This window comes from Echinops telfairi, unplaced genomic scaffold, assembly GCF_000313985.2.
Source record: "Echinops telfairi isolate 266 unplaced genomic scaffold, ASM31398v2 ScPeMD7_3;HRSCAF=10, whole genome shotgun sequence".
Classification (NCBI taxonomy): Eukaryota; Metazoa; Chordata; class Mammalia; order Afrosoricida; family Tenrecidae; genus Echinops; species Echinops telfairi.
Genome location: NW_022103899.1, coordinates 50,792,905 through 50,805,223, shown reverse-complemented (window position 1 = coordinate 50,805,223; position 12,319 = coordinate 50,792,905).

Genomic DNA, 12,319 nt, shown 5'->3' with positions numbered 1-12,319 from the left:
GGGGAGGGAGGGGAAAAATGAGGACCTAATGCCTGGGGTTTCAGTGGAGAGGAAATGTTTTGAGAATGATGAGGGCAATGAGTGTACAATTGCGCCTGACACAATTGATGCATGTATGGATTGTGATAAGAGTTGGATGAGCCCCTAATAAAATGATTAAAAAAAAAAAAGTTACTGCCGTGGGTGCCTCCTACTACTCTGTCCTGTGGGTTCTTTGAGTCCATTTTGACTCGCCAGCTGTAGGTTCTTCATAGAAAATAGTGTTGGACATACTTAGGGGTGTGTGGGGGTGTGTGGGGGGGTGTCACCTGTCTATCCTCTTTAGGGAAATGTCTCTTCATGTTTTTGTGTCCATTTTTTAGTAGGTTTGGCTGCATTTTGTGTTTTGTTTTAAGGGTTCTTTAGGTGGTGAGGATACTAGTCCTTTGTCCGATATGTGGTTTGCAACCATAGTTTCTTCATCTCGGGTTCTTGTTTCATCATCTGCACTGGGACTTCCGGCAGAGCAAACATTTTGCATTTTGAGGAAGTCCCGTCGATCTGTTGACCTTCAATGACCCGTGCTTTTAGTGCCCGGCTTAAGAAGGAAAAAGGTGTGTGGCTCCTGCCTCATCCAGTGCCCCAGAGGCTGCTGAGAGAGAGGAAAGACAGCGGAGCAGGATTGTCATTGAGGATGCTGGCTAGTGCGTCCTGTCCCATGGTGCCATGTTGCTGATGATGGTGGTGGTGCGAGAAGAAAAGTATTTCCAGAATCTTAGTTTCCAGAACGATGTGTCTTTCTGGCTAAACACGAGCTTTTTAGTTTTTGCATTTGAGAGCCTCTGTGTAGAACATTCTTCCCTGCCCCCAGCGCCCCCTCCCTCCCTTATCCACTTATAGCCAGCTCATCCTCCCTCCTCTCTGCTAGGTCCTTATTCAAGGTCCCCATTCCCTATGCCCTGCCCACCCCTACCCCTCAGGTGTGCCTTGCTTCCTTTGTTGCACATTCTACTAGCTTTCAGAGCACCTGGACGGGAGTGTAAATATCAGTTTAGTGATGTGCTCATTAGATAAAAGCCTATTTCCCCTGACAACCAGGGTTCCTGAGGCATAGTACAATGAACCCTTAGGGCTGGATAATCCATCCTTTTAGGGGCCATCCTGTATGTCATAGGATGTTGAACAACTTCCCTGGCACTAGATACCAGTAGCTCCCATCCCCAAATGTGACAGCAGAAGTATTTCCAGATGTTGCCAAATGCCCCCGGAGGGGCAGGATCACCCTGGATTGCAAATGGCTGGTGTCCAGTTAGCTTTGTGCTCCCCTAAGAGTTCGGGTCTAAATGGACAGCGGACCCATGCTTATTAATACAGGCTCTGCGTTACCTGGCAGCCTGGGGCAAATACCACCCACCCTCGTTTCGAAGGGGTGGAGTGAGTTTTAGCAGCAGAGTTGAGCCCTGGAAATCTGGAGTGCGCTCTACCGGGATGAATACTGTTTCCTCATCCCTTCTCCCCAGGCAGCTGAAATGAGGGTGCATGAGCCTTCGGGTTCCTGCCTGATTAAAGCCCACATCCTCTGGGAAGGCGTCAGGAAAGGAGGCCTCCTGCTGATGCTGTGCTCCCCTCCGAAGAAGACATGGGCATCCCTGCAGAAGGCACAGGACCCCTCAGATGGCATTTCTAGGGTAATTTGCACAGGTCAAGCTGAGCGACCTCAATTCTGCATTCACCTGCTGAGCCTCCTCTCTCTCTAGCTGCCCCGGCTGCCTCTCCATGAGGGACGGGAGGAGGGAAAGCAGGCGTTTGGGCTCAGTGTTGCTTAGGTAAGCATGTGACTGCATATAATTGGTTTGGAAAGTTCCCAGGGAGTAAACACGGTGGTTGGAAGAATGATTTGGGGGAGTGTGTGTGTGTGTGTGTGTGTGTGTGTGTGTACATTGACATTTTCTCTGTGCACCTTACAGTTGGGCTTCTGAAGCCTGAATGATAGCTCGTGCATCCGTTCAGCCAAAAGAAAGCCAGTGGGGAAAGTCTAGGTTGCTGCTGGAAGGGGAAGATGATGGCTGGGGATGTTGGCAAGCTCTCCCTGGTGATGTTTCCCTGGGGAAGACTATCCTGCGGGGGCATGGGAAGGAGCCGGGTTCTCCCTTCTGCAGGGAAATGGCACCCAGTGTCTCAGCCTGCTGCTAGTTCAGGGTAATAATAACTGAAGCCCAGGGGTGGCGTGAGTGGTTTATGGGCTTGGCTGCCAGCCAGAAAGGTTACAGGCTTCAAACCCCCGTTAGAGATCTGCTTCCCAACACACAGCCATTGAAACCCTGCGGGGCACAATTCTGCTCCAACACACTCGGGGTGAGTGGGTCAGAGTGACCTCGACGACAACCAGCGAGCCTTACCTTTCATGGCTGCTTTGCAACAGGCTGTCGAGGACGTCAGCTGATCGATTCGATAGGAGGGGTTGGCAGGCCTACACTTCAAGGACTGATAGCGCAAGCCTTCCTTTCTAGGACTGGCAGAAGCAATTGGCTGGCTCCTTCCTCTCCCACACAGGGAAGAGGGTTGGAGATTTCCGCGAGACCCTGTCAGTTGGTGTCGGTGCAGGTGTGGCTTCGGCAAGAAAGAGCCTGTGACCCCAGACCGAGACCTGGAATCGAAATTAAGAGCCATGAGGGACATCCTCATGCGACAGTCTGGGTCGGAGGGTGGCGTGCAGTAGGTGGGCTCTGTCTAGAGCAGGGTTTCTCGGTCTTGAAACTATTGATGGCAGGCTGGATGATAGCTCTTTGTGAGCGGAAAGGAGCTGTCCCGTGCATTGTGGGAAGGTTATTGGTGGCCTCTGCCCCCTGGATGCCCCGAGAACCACCCTCGACACACACACATACGCATCTATACGTATACACAGCCCCCACTTGTGACAACCAAAAATGGCCCAGGGGCAGCTGACCACCGTCGCTCTAGAGTGGTAGCTGTGGTGTCCACGTCGCTCATGGTAGTTGTTACTTAACACATTTAGTTTTGAGCTTTAAGCAGGGGACAAGGGAAGAGAACTAGAGCAGTACTTCCTCTTTTCTTCCCGGTTGACCCGTTGAAGTCCCTCCACAGGGCAGCACCAGGAACATGAGCGTTGGCTTTGAGGCGGCAGATCCTCTCTCCACCCACCAGCTGTCTCTTCTGGGCAGGCTGTTTGCATGTTCTCGGCCTCAGTGCTTAACCGGTGCTCCCCCAGGACCCCTTATAGGAAGCCACAAGTCAAAATTCCAGGCACAAGCGATAGGGGAAGGCTTTGTCTCTCTGTCACCTGTTCTTGTCTCTGTTCAGCTTCTGTTCCTTGACAGTCTTTTAAGGTGCGGCATCTGTGTTCCCTGCTTTTTGTTCAGTACCCAACCTGCTCTTGGTATTGCTCACAGATGATTGGCTTAATACACCCTCTACCCAGAGAAGACTTCATTAATGTAACAAAGAAAACCTTATCCCAGTGGGATTGCGTCCACGGATAGAAGAGTTAGGATTCCGACACATGTGTTGGTGAGACCCAATTCAATCCATAACACAAGCAGTTAGAGCACTCAGGTTTGATCAAGATTTAGATTTGCGCACAAGCAATAACCCATGGCTGAAGAGTCAGTCCCAACTCCTATCAACCTAGGCTGTAAATCTTTATAGAGCAACGCGTTCATCTTTCTCCTGTGGAGCCCTTTTTAGGTCTGAGCTGCCTACCTTGTGTTTAGAGCCACCAGGGCTACCTAGATATGAGTGCAGACTGAATACATGCTATCTCAACAGTGGAAATGTATTGAGATGCTTTTATAGGTCAAGATAGTTTGCCTTTCATTAAGTGTTAATGAATTCATGGTGGTTGTTATCATATATTTTTCTCGGTAAGTCTTAAAAATATTAGTCTCTAAGTAATTTGCAGTACTTTTGTTATTGTGGTAAAACGTTATATATACGTACACATATGTAGATGGATACACACAATCCCCTCACTGAACTCAATGCCATTGGGTTGATTCCAACTCATAGCGACCATATAAGACAGGGTGGAACTGCCTCTGTGGGTTTCTGAGACGGTATTGAACAGTATCATTAATATCTTCGTGAGAAGAGAAAGACATCCTTCTCCCATGGAGCTGCCCCAACTAGCAACCTAGAGTGTAATCCCCCAACACCACCAGGGCACAAATGTAATTTGCCATTTTAGCTATTATGACGTGTCCGACTCTGTCACAGTTACATTTGCTGTGTTATGCAACCATCGTCACTATCCATTTCAGCTATTTTTCATTTCATTAAACAAAAACAGTTCCTCTCTGGGTACCCACTACTAAACTTCTGCTTCATGCATGTGCCTCGTCTGTTTCATACAGTGATGACAGCGCGCCTGCCCTTTTGTGTCTGCTATAATTTCCTTAGCATGAGGTTGGCAAGGTTCTTCCATGCCGTGGCCTGTATCAGAACTTCATTTCTCTCTGTGGCTGTGTAGCATCCGATTGTTTGCATAGATCACAGCACAGCCACCCATTGGCTGGATGACGTGTGGGGATATTTCCATCTTTATATTTAAAGACGGGGAGAGTCCTTTTGTTTTTTAAAAGTTGGAAGTCCTTGATCAGTATCATTATAACTTCTTGGATAATCATCTCTTGGCTTTGGGATGAGCACATCACACATTTGAACTGTCTATAGGACTTGATACTGTGATTAAAATTTAATGACCAAATTCAGAGGACTGGTAAACTTATCTCGGAATAATGAATGGCTTGTTTGTTTTGTTTTAGAATGTGCTCATCTAACCCTTTTGTACTTCAGCCCGTTTGCCCTCTGAGAGAGACCGAGTAGCTCTAGCAAGAGTCTCTTGCTTTATGTAGTAAAGCAGGGAAGCTGGAAAGGCACAGAGAGCTCTACGGAGGTGAAAAGGTGGTGTTCGAGCATCTGCATCTCCTGGTTCTTGAGACCTTTCACAGAGCTGCTGAAATAAGAATCTTGGTGTTTGGGGCCTTGAGCACAGAGGCAGGGAGCTGATGTCAATTAAGCACCAATTCTAAGCCAAGTCTGTGAGAATTATTCTGTTTATGCTTATTTAATTTTCAAGACTGCCCAATGAGATATGGTTTGTAACGTGGAAGCTGAAGTGGATACACACTTGTGGGCTGCTGTGGATCGCTTGATTGGTGAATGGTAGAATTGAGATTTGAAAATTATGGAGACCCAACGCCCATTTGTAGGCCACTGGGCATCCCCTTACAGAAGGGTCTCGGGGAGAAGACGAGCCATTCAAGATGCGGTGTAGCAACGATGAAGCATACAACTTTCCTCTAGTTCCTAAATGCTTCCTCCTCCCCATCATGATCCCAATTCTACCTTACAAATCTGGCTAGACCAGAGGATGTACACTGGTACAGATAGGAACTGGAAACATGGGGAATCCAGGGCAGATGATCCCTTCAGGACCAGTGGTGTGAGTGGCGATACTGGGAGGGTAGGTTGGAAAGGGGGAACCAATTACCAGGATCTACATATAACCTCCCTGGGGGATGGCCAACAGAAAAGTGGGTGAAGGAAGACGTCAGATGGGGCAAGATATTACAAAATAATATTTATAAATTACCAAGGGTTCATGAGGGAGGGGGGAGGGAGGGGAAAAATGAGGAACTGATGCCAGGGGCTTAGGTGGAGAGCAAATGCTTTGAGAATGATGAGGGCAATGAATGTACAAATGTGCTTTGCACAATTGATGTATGTATGGATTGTGATAAAAGTTGTATGAGCCCCTAATAAAATGATTTTTTTTTAAAAGGAAAAAAAGAAAGAAACTTAACTGAATTTTCCTTAGAGAAAAGTCGAATAAATGGCTCATCACTTTCCAAGTCAGACAACTAGACTTTCTGGAGCCATCAAGGCTCAATGAACCCTTGAAACTATTGCCCTGAAATCATCTTTAAACCTTAAATCAAAATAGCCCCAAACTCTTCTGACAACTAAACAATAGTTTGATTTAACTGGTAAAGGAAAGTCTGTCTTGAGGTCTTTTAAGAACGATGTGTATTGAATTAAAGTGACAATTGCAACACCAAAGAACAGATCAGACCTGTAGGGACATTGAATTTGTATTAAGGAAGGAGGAGAAACTCAGAAAAGGACGATGAGAAGGGTTCTTCCCACTGGGAGAATGCCACCATGCTACCGCGGGGTGCCTGTAGAAACTATTGAATTGCGGTATGTTTTGCTTTGTGTGCTCAACAACAACCATAAATAAATAAAAGACAACTAGCAAAGCCCCAATTATCCGTCTCCTCCTAGCCATTCCATTTCCCTGCACGTAGATGTCAGAGTATACTTAATAATGATGGATCAGTCCCACCACCGAAGAGCCTTTCAAGCAGAGTAGCCACACATTTGAGTGGATGACAACAGGGTTTTTGCCGTCTCAAGCATTGCTGGGTTTCCTTTTTGGCCAAATAAGTTCCTGTCGTGGAAAGACCATGTGCTTTGAATGAAGTAAAAACTAATCGAAGGAAAATTCAAGGAGGACGCTACATCTATCCCTTGTGATCAGAGAATACTGAAAACTTCCAAACCACCAAGCCACTGGCTCCTTGGAACCTTTGGCATTTCCTGTTGGCCTTTTAAGTTGTAAAGGTGCTGACTCGTTTTGACAACACTGTACATTCCCCCAGAGTCTCAAAATGTGCTTTTGTTGGGCTTCTTGGTCTAATTTGTCATCTTAAGAGCATGTGCTATCTTATTTGTGAACTAAATATAAGTTTTGGTGAATGAACATAACTTCAGTGGTGTCCGTAGAGGTTTGAGAGACCTGGGACCTTGTTTCTCTAGCCACTGTGGGGACTCTCTTTGGAGTTACACCCACTTACTTGAACACTGCTAACTGCTGTCACTTGCAGACACAGCTGAGGGCTCCCCAGGTCAACTCAGAAGCGTCTCTAGAATGCTTTCTTGCTAAGCATCCTTAAGAATCGGGCTTTTGTCTTGGCAGAGTATCAGTGAGAAATATTTGGCCTAACTCCCGAACACCATAATCCTACTGAAGGCGACTTTAGAAGCCTCGGTTTGGCTGACAATATATTTTCTGCATTTATTTCTTTGGGAGCAGTTGTAAATAAAACTAAAATGTGATGATGAGTACTACTTCCTGTAGCCCTCTAGAAGGCATAGCAAGCCTAGAGGCAGATTGGTAGAGACCTTGGAATCCAAGAACCAGAAACAGGGGCCACAAGGATAGTACCCCTTTCTCGGGGCTTGAGAAAATATCAACGGATGGAGAAAAGACTGGCTGCTAGCCTTTCCCACCTGAAAGGAAATTGAGGTCGTTTTCTTTTTTCTGCTGTGTGTCAGTTGTTCATTCCAGGCTCCTGCCCTGTGGCCGTCCCAGCTCTCAGGAAGGATTCGTGTTTGCAACTCACTGCATTACCATGAGGGTGAGTGAGCACACAGTGCGGGGGCCACATCTGACCTCCTTTGCTATGAAAGAGAGGAGGAGCATCCCTCCCACACCAGGCCAAGGTCAATGGCCACAAGGAAGGGCTCTGCCTGCACCGTCCACGTGTCTTTACCTGGTCTGCCTTCAACCGTGTCTCCCACCGCACTCTTCTCTGTTCAGCCGTCTGCTGCGATGGCCACACAGTGCTCACAGGCAACACACACAATTATGGGAGTGTATCAGGAGAGTTAACAGGTCCCCACAAGTCAGGATCAGAAAATATGGTGACCTACGGATTGGGGAGAGGGGCAGCATATCATGCCCACGCGGAAGCAAATCAAGAAGGAAAATGAGAAAGGGACGGTCTAGACCCCAGATCGGCACACCCAGCCCGGAGGACGACGTCCCTGCACGGAGCTGCTAAGGCACAGAGAGGACTGTAGGGCCGACAACAGCTCCAGACATGATGTCCCCTCACTGGAGCACACTGCGACAGAGGACAATACTGGGGACACACTGTGGGGAGTAAGTCCAGTCTGAACCCCCTGCAGTGGGGCAAACAAAAAAGGGAACATAACAGATCAGCAACGGGAGCAAAGCCAAGCCACAAAGTCCCTAACGAGCCCCCAAAATAGACTTCAGGCTAGGAGGGGCAGCTCCCGGAATTCCCCGTGGACCAGTGGAAAGATAGTCATAAAGGTCAGCAGACAGACCTGGGATTATGTATGTTGGTTTTTGTGGGGGTTTTTTTTTTTTTCAATCTTTTGTTTTCTTTTTGTTTGGTTTGCCTTCTTATATAAGCTAGGCATGGGAAGCAAGCTCGAGGAGAAAGCAGCGGGACTGATGGTCGCAGAGGGACTTGGGGGAGAAAGAGGCGGGGGAAGGGTGCGTGCGGTGAGCAAACAACGCCATAGACAAGGGAATAGCCAGGGAATTAAAATCAACAAGTACATAGAGATCCTGGGGGTGTTGGAGCAATAGCAGTCTAGCTGAGAGGAATAAGAGGCAGAAGTAAGGCAAGCAGGATGGTGAGTTAGGAGGAAGGTAAAAGGAAAGAGAGGAATGATCTAGGAAGCAAAGCTATGGGTATAAGCGTAGGTGTGTCCATATGTAAATGCATTAATTCATAAAAATAGAGGTATTGGCCTAGGAACATATATTTATATGGTAATACACTTCGGGCCTCTGCTCATATCCTCTCTCAATGCAGGAACACTTTATTCTAACAACCTGGCATTCTGTGATGCTCACCCTCCTGGCATAATCGCTGAAGGAAAAATGGGTGCATAAGAAAATGTGGTGAAGAAAGCTGATGGTGCCCAGCTATCAAAAGATACAGCATCTGTGGGTCTTAAAGGCTTGCAGTTAAACAAGCGGCCATCTAGCAGAGAAGCAACAAGCCCCCGTGGAAGAAGCACACCAGCCTGTGCAATCATGAGGTATTGTTGGGATCGGGCAACAGGCATCAGAAGATCCCAACAAACAAACAAAACATATTGTTGAGAACAAGGGGGGTCGGAACAGAGACCCAAAAACCTCCTGTAGACAATGGGGCATCCCCTCACAGAAGGGTCACAAAGAAGTAATAAGTCAACCAGGGTGCAGTAAAACACCCATGAAACATACAATAATCCTCTGGTTCCTTGAGGCTTCCTCACCCCCAACTATCATGACCCCCATACTACTTTTCACTGCCGGCTAGACTGGAGCATGTACACAGGTGCAGATAGGAGATAAGAGCTCACAATACACGGAATCCAGGATCAGGAATGGGAGTAGCTATACCAGACCCGTAGGGGGAAGGTGGGGAGAGGAGGGGAGGAAAGGGGAACCGATTGCAATGATCAACACATAACCACACAACACCCCTCCCCTCCAGGGGGACGAACAACAGAAACTGTGGGGGAAGGGAAACAGTGGTTGTTGTAAGATATGAAAATAATAATAATTTATAATGCATCAAGGGGTCACGAGGGTGGGTCAGGGTCAGGGGGAAGGGAAAAAGAGGAGCTGATACCAAGGGCTCAATAGAAGGTAAATGTCTAGCAAATAATGTTGGCACCATATGTACAAATATGCTTGATACGATTGATGTATGGATTGTGATAAGAGCTGAAAGAGCCCCCAATAAAATGATCTTTTGATTTAAAATATAAAAAAAAAAAAAAGAAAATATGGTGAATACAGGCATTGGTCTACATCAGGGCCTCTCCTCAGCCCAAGTCTTTTTCTGGTCCTCCGACGCTCGGCCACATGGTCCCTTGGCCTTTGGCTTGTCCCATGGCTCAGGAAGCCCACCCGCTGCTCTGCTTCAGGGTAGCATTGTCTCTGCTCCCAGCGTTGCAGCTCCTCTGCTCTGGTGCCTCTGGTCCTGGTGTGGCATGGCCTCTGCTGCCTCCCCCACTTCAACTGGATTTCGAATGTGCCCCCACTAGTGTCTCTTCTTCCTTGATAGCTCCAGGAATTCTCTCTGCTCCTATTTCTAAGATAGCTCTCTTAGATACAGAGGACTGACAACAAAGACTGGCCAGTCCCCTCGCTTACTGTTTCCCACATCCTGTTGGCATAATCCCACACAATCATTTGGTAAGAGCCATATTAAGAGACTTCTCTTCTGCAGAGTGAGGCACTTCGATGATCCTAGGCCAGAGTTCAATGCCCAGCTGGCTGTCCCGTCACAATATCATCCAGAATCCCTCCCCTGCCTTTGTGTCCATGAGAGAGAGACCGAAGGACTTAGTGACGTCAATTAAAAGGAAGCAGTTTGCCCTTCATAATTTCAATTTCAATTTATTTGGCTAGAGTCCGGAGCGTGACAGAATGAATGTTGGATTTTCCGTATTGCTGTTGCCCGGTATTTTCATAGGTAATTGAGAGTTGGGGGCAGTGACTAGGCTCAGATTGTGGTCTTTGAATACTGTTTCCCACTGAGGGAGCCAGGACTGTTGAGAGAAGTGTCTTTTTCTATCTGAGGCAGGAAATGTACAGAACAAACCTGGGACGTCTTGTCCAACTGGAAAACAAGGGCGCTGTCAATAAGGCTAAGAGCCAACCTGAAGAGGCCCCTTTTGAACTTCAATAAAAATGATATTTGCAGTGGACTGAGACTCTCAAAATAATGTTGAAAAGCATAAGTTCATAATAATACTCAAAGACAAACAAACAAAAACCTCTATTTAACTCAGAGTGCTCATTGACCAACTCTATCTGTATTCTGAGAACGGATACAGGGAGGGACCACACATTTCCTGCCTTTGCTATGCAAAGTGCACCACAAGATGACCAAATAGCTATGGAGGATGTCTTCTGAGAGCAGTATTCGAACTAATACACGATGGAGGAAAGTCAAGATTTCAATGGCACCGTAGCCGTCAGAACTTAACAACAAGTTGGCAACTGAATAGATCCCTAGGCAAGTTTGAAACCTCCAGCCGCTCTGAAAGATGAGGTTTTCTCTTCCTGTAAAGAGTTAGTCTTGGATTTCTACTGTCGTAAAAGAGTTACATGGGCAGTTCTTGCCTGTCCAATAGTCTTGCTATGATTTGCAGTAGACTCGGCAGCAGTGAGATTGGAGGAAGACTGGAATAAAGCCATGCAAAGAGACTGTTGAACATTGTCTCTCCGGGTTCCAGCAACCTGTACACAACCCAATGAGCTACCTTGCAAAAAAAAAAAAAGAAAGTTGAATTTGAACCTGAACAAACCTCTAGAACAGGGTTTAGCAACTTTCCTTGTGAAGGTCCAGAATGTCTTTGACTTTGGACGTCATGGGGGTGTTGTCATGGGGCATCTGTTGCCGCCAGACAACTCTGCCACTGTCTTGGCTTACACGGCAGCCTGATTGCCGCATAGACAAAGCATGTGTCCAGCAACAGCCCAGGTTTGGCTGTAATTTGAGGAACCCTGCTCCAGGTCTAACTAGGAGTTTCTCAACACAGGAACTTGTCGAACAGCAGGACTGGGATGCAATTAGAAAAATCTAGACTGTGGGAAACTGTGGAACAAATGACCTGGTTTCTTCAACAAGTAAATTTCGAAGAAAAAATTAAATCAAGCAAGTAGGGGAAGATTAAAAATCAATAAGAGACTGTGGGAGATATATCAACTTCATGGAGTAACATATGAACCTTAGGTCTTGATTCAAATAAACTGAAAAAATTTAACAACCTGGAAATCTGAACCAGATATTTAACATATTCGGGAATTACTCATTTCAGAGCATAATAATAATGTGAACATAAGTATTTTAAGCCCTTTAAAGCATGTGGTAAAATAGTTGGAATATTATACTCACATGATGTACTAGATTTGCTACAAAATCATCTTTTGCGTTTAGAAGAAATATTATAAACCATGAGTTGATCACTGTCTCATCTATTATGATTTTGAATGTACAGTCATGTGCCACATAGTGTTTATTGGGGCCATTGCCCATCCCATAAGGTTCTAATCAAACTCAAACTCACTGCCATCGAGGAGATGCTGACTCATAGCAGCAACCTGTGGGGCAGAGTAGAACTGCCACCCTGGGTTTCTGAGACCATAACTCTTAGGAGACTAGAAAGCTTCACATCTCTCCCTCAGACCAGCTGGTGGTTTTGAACTGCTGACAATGCCATTAGCAGCTGAATTCGTAACCCACTTGGCCACCAGGGCTCCTAAGGTTACAGTAGAGTTGTAATAGAGTTGGAGATGGAGATGCAGCAGAGGGAACCAGTCAGAGTGAAGAGAACCGTGTCCATACATGTATCTATGCCGCTTGCCTGTGAATGATTGTGCTGCTTGGTCTAGAATAAATCATCATTTTAGGTTCAACAACTCATACACATTTTATTTCATCTCGTACTTTGCAGTTCCCTCCATGTACCCTCACTTATCCCTCATCCTCCCTCGTTTCCC